The sequence below is a fragment of the Vigna angularis genome, chromosome 7, assembly GCF_016808095.1.
Source record: "Vigna angularis cultivar LongXiaoDou No.4 chromosome 7, ASM1680809v1, whole genome shotgun sequence".
NCBI lineage: Eukaryota > Viridiplantae > Streptophyta > Magnoliopsida > Fabales > Fabaceae > Vigna > Vigna angularis.
The window spans coordinates 1,880,347-1,887,448 of record NC_068976.1 but is presented as its reverse complement, the minus strand read 5'-3'; the positions used below and the strand labels follow the sequence as shown (position 1 = coordinate 1,887,448).

General features: G+C 32.1%; 1 long non-coding RNA gene and 1 other non-coding gene across 2 annotated transcripts; one reads left to right on the top strand and one right to left on the bottom strand.

Annotated features, from left to right (window-relative positions):
• Window positions 1-3,113: 3,113 nt before the first annotated feature.
• TRNAK-UUU (transfer RNA lysine (anticodon UUU)) lies at window positions 3,114-3,185 on the bottom strand. Its single transcript has one exon. It is a non-coding gene; the product is annotated as a tRNA-Lys (tRNA).
• Window positions 3,186-4,128: 943 nt separating this feature from the next.
• LOC108337513 (uncharacterized) lies at window positions 4,129-6,178 on the top strand. Its single transcript, XR_001832922.2, has 2 exons — window positions 4,129-5,077; window positions 5,541-6,178. It is a non-coding gene; the product is annotated as an uncharacterized LOC108337513 (long non-coding RNA).
• Window positions 6,179-7,102: the final 924 nt, after the last annotated feature.

Below are 7,102 nucleotides of genomic sequence, written 5' to 3'. Positions count from 1 at the left end.
TATTCCTATACATATGTATTGAAGATGAGTTTCTAAGGCTTACACTTAGGACTAACAAAATACTATATTCATTTATCAGATGTAGGATCAAAATTCGAGTCATTGACACATCAAATTCAACAACATTGGTGCTATTTGATAGGGATGCAACCACTCCTCTGAAGAAAGTTTGCACAGAGATCTTAGAAAGTCATGATAAGGTTAAGTTTTGAAGAAATTTATATATATTAACGGTTGTAATGCAAAATCAGTTCTCCAAATGACTTAACATTTTTTCTGGAAATTTACCAAAGGAGTTCGCTTAATCGGTGGATAAAAGTCTTCTGTTTAAAGTCGATACAAGGAATATAGCTTCAGATTAGATCAATCTTCTAGAGTTAAGAAAATATGTCTTGATTATGATATAATTGAAAATTCAATGATTCTTCCATGAACTCTAAATAGTGTTGTCAGGCATAAGGACAATTTTATATTTAAACCGTTTTTTCTTCAAAGACATTTTTAAATAGTGTTTCTAGAAATCTATATTCCTCACATTTTTAAATACTTTGTTTTGATACTTTTAAGTTTTGATATATACTTTTACATTTTTTATTTATATATTATATATTTTTATTTATTTATTTATTCATTTTTATTTATATTTATGAACTTATTTATTTATTTAATATATTTAATTATGTACATTTATTTATTTATTTTTATTTATGTCTTTATTTATTTAATTATTTACATTTATTTTATTTTTTTTATTTAATAATTTAGAGACAGATTTATTTATTTTGATTCTTAATTCTTAATTTTTAATTATTATTTATTTATTTTGATTCTGAATTCTTAATTTCATTACTTATTTATTTTCATTCTTAATTCTTAATTTGATTTCTTTCCTTATTTATTTTGGTTCTTAATTCTTAATATTCTGGTGGGGAAGTCTTATATATTCCTTATTTTTTATTTTTAAGTTTTATTTTTTATTTTTAAGTTTTATTTTTTATTTTCTTTGAAATAACTATTCAGTTTATGAAAGAAAGTGATGATGTATGTACTCAAGTATTATATTTTGGAAACTATTATGTGTTTTGGAATGAGATTCTTCAGTTCATAAATATCCATTTGAGTATTGCATCGCACATTCTATACTCTCCTCTCTTTCTTATCATTGTATTTTTTTGTTTTAATCATTCTCGTAGTTCTTGTTTAGGTTAAGTTTTCTCAAATAGATAATTTTTTTTTCTCAATTAAATTCCTAAAAGTGAAAAATCTAAGCAATTGGTCTATGTCCTTAAATTGGATTAATAGATGTCCTTAAATTGGGTTAAGAGAGTTAAATTGGGTTAAGAGAGTTAAATTTAAGATGAGTTGTGGAATCATTAAATGATGTGGTATATTACATAGAATATATAATTAAAAAGATAAAAAAAAGAGTTTGAAAAATTGAAACCGAAATTAGAGTTCATCATCTTCAACCTTACATTTCATCATCTTCAACCCTAGCAATTGATGATCCGAGTTCATCACGAAATAAGGTTCATGAAACTCAAAAAGTTTTTGAAATATGAAATTAAGCATCACCAAATTAGGATTTATCAAAATCAAATTGGGTTGGAGATGAAAGACGGTGTTGCCAAAATCAAGTTTCTCAAAATCACTATGCACCCCTGGTTCGCCCTCGACAGCGTTACCATCGCCCTCGCAACTGTCCTTTTCCTCGTCCTCACCACCGGCGCTGGGGACGACCCACCTACCACAACAACAAGAAGGAAACTAAAACAAAAAGAGGGTCACCGAAGGTTGCGGGTTTTGTCCACCATTCCATTCTTCTTCATCCTAAATTCTATAATAGTACAAAGTTTACAGCGCACAACGACCAATAATAAATCTAGGAAGATCGTCTCTTTTTCCCACAACATATGATTGAATCCCACTAAATAAAGTTTCCTCTTTAAATTTCTGGGTACTTCAATTTTTCATCCTCACTGATTTTTGGAACTCGGTAACTTTCCTTGTCCCCTTTTCTTCAGTGCTCTCTGGAGGGTTCTTTATCCAATGCATAATCTGTGATTTTGATGAATAATCATCTTTGAGTCATAATTTTGATGTGTTTTAAGTCACTCAGCGTGTGACATTTTTGTGAGCATACTGAATTCGGCATATTGTGTCACCATCTACATATTTTTCAATTTTTAATAGCATTGGCTTCATTGACTGTACTTTCGTCATTGTTTACTTTGATGATCTTAATCACCAATGGTATTTGATTGACCTTGAAGGCAATACACATGTTACGTACAACATGAATTTAGAAAAACCATTTATATGAAGGTTGGACTGATTTAAAAACATTTTATGAACTAAAAGGGAACTATTGTATTTACTTTGGATATATGGGACGATCTTCCTTCCATATCACTGTCTTTCCAGGTTTCTCACCTTATAATTTTTTAGGCAGGATTGCTTCCATTCAAATATATTTTTCTTCATGCTGCATGGACCAGTCAAATGCAAAATGCTGATCATAAATTCTCCAAGAAAAAGCAGCAAGATTGGAAGTGGGTGGGAGAAATTTTGTACTTCTAATCACTTACTTGGAAGAAGGTTGTCAAATAGTATGAGTGTAATCAAAATATTAAAGTTCTGTGTTTAAGTACTGTGACTTTTTGTAAGTTATTTTATTTTTTTAGCCTATACTTTTTGTTTTTGTAAACTTATAACTATTTTAGTGTCTAAGAAAACATATGTCTTTTTAGTATAATGGTTTTAGTGTCATACAAAGCCTAAACATATTTTTCGTAGTAAAATTATAATAGATACAAATCCATAAGAAATATCAGACAAAACAGTATGTGAATATATAATATGAATTTATTATATATATATATATATATATATATGCAAATGTTTTCTTAAATAAGAAATTAACAATAACCTAATTTGTACTGTATAATAATAAAATAATTTGTACTGTATAATAATAAATTATAATTAATAAAAAAATGGTAATAAATATAAAATAATAAAAAAATCCAAGAAACAAGTTCAAGTTCCTAAAAAGTCCAGTGCGCGGTGCTTTGTTCTCCAATGATTAAACTTTAAAAGGTGAGAGATAATAACGCCGTCTGTGGGGATCGAACCCACGACCACGTGGTTAAAAGCCACGCGCTCTACCACTGAGCTAAGAAGGCAGGTTACAATTGAAGTAAACAAAACGTTTTAAAAACCTGTTACTTACGGTAGTTCTTTTTCTCTTCATTTTTCTTGGGAGTTGTTTTAAAATTTACAACTATCAACCATGTTTTTAGCATTATTTCACAAAACATCACCCTCAAACTATTTATAAAAATACCACTTTATTAATACAATTTAGAAGTCGAGTAAGAATGCTACTTTTCAATGCCATCCCTTTTGTTTGATTTCTTTTTTTTTGCAACATGAATTACATTAAAAATAATGACAAACAAACAAAATTACATTACGTGAAAAATAGTTATATAAATAAATCATTATTGTTGAATTTGAGGGCATTCTATTTTTGCAGTAACCAATAACATATACATTATTTTTGTTACATAATTATTTTTCTAAGATTCATAGTTGTTTTTGTAGGGCATGTTATTTTTGTAGTAAACCAATAAGATATTTTTGTTGGATTTTGGGTGTTTTTTTATTTTCTTTATATTTTTAGATTATTACTTTCTATTGATTGTACTTTGGTGTATAATCCAATTAAAATTGAGTTTAGATCTTGAATATAAGATCTATTTTACAATAACTATGATATGATGGTATAGATAATAAAGTTATTACAAAGTGAATGGTAAAAAGTACATATTGGGGTTAAAAAATTGAAGGTGATTACAAGAAAGTTGTTGATTTGATAAAATTGGTTATACAACATAATGATGTCATGATCAATGAACATGTCATTTGGAAGAAAGACAAAAGATCTGATTTTACTATTGTTAAAAAATAATCTAAATGGTTAGATCAGCATAAAGAAATCACTTCAAAAAAACAAAGATTTCTATTAGTGAAAAAGACTATCATTGATGGTGTAACGGAACCAATTATATATTTTAATAGGTTTTTATAGAGATGACCCATTTTGGAATTTATATGAATGCTTGATCTATAATTGTGTGGCTGTAGCAAGTCCCTGGACATACATGAAGCGTTTTGGAGTTTGAGTGTTTTATACAAAAAAAGTATGCAAAGGTAACGACTTATTTGGTGGCTGGTGGCCATTTGTTTATGTCAAGTGTGTCTACTGAGTTAACCATTGATTGTTTCGTTGGTGACCATTTATCTATGATGTGTATACTAGGCATTGTTAACCAAATAATTGTGGGGGTGTACCCAGTTTAGACACATGAATTGTTTTGGAGTTTGAGTGTTTTCTAAAAAAAAAAAGTATTCAATGGTAACGAGTTCTTTGAAGAAGGGAACCTGCCAGATTCTCACCTCAGCGAGAAGCATTGGGTTGAGCAGAAATTGGAGTTCCATTTTGTAAGGACATTGTAAAAATCTGGCTTAAGCGAGATACAGTCGCTTTCCATTTTAGTTAGAACCCTTTTAAAATCTTGCTGAAGCGAAACAACGTAGCTTGAGCCCAGATTGGACCTCTATTTTGGTAAGAACATGTATTAAGCTCGCTTAAGCAAGGTATGCCGCTTAAGCGAAAATTGGAGCTTCAATTTATTGAGGGCCCTGTCAGGATCTCGATTAAGAGGGATGGTCTCGCTTGAGCGGAAATTGGGTTCCATATTACTAAGGGTACTGAAAAAATATCGCTTAAGCGAAATAGAGTCACTTGAGAGAGAATTGGAGTTCCATCTAATGAGGACCCCGTTGAAATCTAGCTTAAGCGAGATAGCGTTGCTTGAGCAAAATGCTTGATTATTTTTTATTACATGACGAGAAAGTGTTGTTTTAATTAGGGCGCTTCCAAGAGGGCTCGTTGAATGCTCACTGGTGGAAGTGGGCGCCATCGCAAAATCAACCATCTGGACGTGGAGTTAGTTTAGAAACAAAACCTTGGTCGGGTATTACTACCATCCTTTGTGATTGAGCAGCCCAAGTAAGTGAAATTTTTTACTGTTGACGAAATTGGTTGGGGTTTCTTGAGTAATTAGCAATGTGTCTTTAAAAGTGGGTCTATGGAGTGTGTTGTTGATTATGGGTTTGAACAATACACTTTCATATGTGGTTTTGATGTGCTTAATTTGTGTTGTAGCGAAGCCGAACCCAGTAATAATGCATAAGTTTTTTTATAGCACGCCAGGTGTTTGACGGAATGACAAAATGGTTAAATTTCTTGTGTTTGACAAGTTGGGGTATATATACCAATTAGTTGTTCATTTAAAGAGTATGTTATACAATATTACCATATTGTTTTATACCTATCACCCAGGTTGTGCTTGCCTAAACCTATGTGATGTGATATGAAAGCGTTATTGTTAAGTCCTAGGTAAAGATGTATAAGTTATTTTGATGGTGTAGATGTTGTGATGAGTTAAATGGTTACTATTATCTATTTGCAGATGGGTTGATGGAAAGACAAAGGAAAGGACGTTGTGTCTAGGGATGAAGGGAAGAAGCTAAGAATAGAGGCCAATAGTGAAGAGGGGAATAACAATTTCTTCAAAGATGCAATCATTGAAAAATTACGTGAACCCTCTAGAAGGTGGTCATTCAACTATTTTGGGAGCAGAAGGAAGTCAAAATTCACATCGGGAACGCATATGAAAACCATCACCGTCGCAGCATGGTGAACCTAAAACCTCGGTAATTGATTACATGAAACGTGTAGAAGTTAATTTGATTCATGTAGAGGAACAACAAGCTGCTAATCATAGGGACAGATGAATCTAATGTATAGCATGCATAGGTTCTGTTTGCACAAATATCAGAACCCAACCCTTTGCACAAGTCCAGATGAATTTGCTGCTATTGTGCAATGCCCTGGCGATAGACCAAATTTTGATGGAGAAGTGTGTCTTTGTCCACATCCCCCCATGATGAAGGAGTCCATGTTGAAGAAGGTTGTGGTGTCTGTTAAGATAAGTTCGATGATATAATTGGAGGAGTTTGATGTGTCTCTGTTGTTTCCTTTTCATTTAACTAGACTTTGGTCGCATATATTTTGGTTAAAAGTCTTTATAGTTTTATTTTGATTGAAGTTGTTATTTTAGTTTTTTTATTTTGAAGTATTACTTGATGGTTCAAAGGATGTGTTTTAGGTTTAAATGAATTTGAAGTAAACGAAAGAGCGAATTAAAAATGGATAAGTACATATTACATTTAAGTACATATTAAGTCCCAAAATACTGAAAGTGAGAAGACTTTGGTTATGTTATTGATAAATTATCAGCAACAATAATTTGTTATTAACATGTTTTTAAATTAGTCATAATCTTAACGGATTATGTTGTTAAAGAGATATTCCAGGAACTACTGGTACCATATATCTCTTCCTATTATGTAGTGTCATCTTGTATATATACTACATTCACGTACATAATAAATAAGAGTTAATTCATCCATATAGTATCACATATATCTTCTTGATTCTACCTCTCCCACCTTCTTCAAATTTCTTTTACGTTCCAGGACGTCGCTCCCTTTCTTCACGCATGACTGCGAAATCCAATCTAACCTTCCCTAACCCCATGAACCCACAAAGCCCTTCTCCTTTGTTACTTTGTCAGGTGTCGTCGAGCTGACACAATCCAACTATCTCAACTGGCAGTTACAAATAGAAGCAATCTAGATGGCCTTAACCTCTACAAATTCCTCGATGGTTCTCATCTAGCACCAACAGCCTTCATCGACAACACTGATACCCCACCTGTCAGTTAAGCCAACCCCGCGTATCTTTCCTGGAAACGCCAAGATCGTCTCATCTATGGCGCTCTTCTTAGCACTCTCTCGGATTTTGTTGCCTCGCTGGTTACCCAGACCAAAACCTCCACTACTCTCTGGTCAACTCTCAAGGGCACTTTCGCACGTGCCTCTCGTGGACACGTCAAGCAACTCAAGGATTGTTTACGTTCCACGGTGAAAGGCATACTTTGTGTTACAGAATTCATGAACAACATCAAAA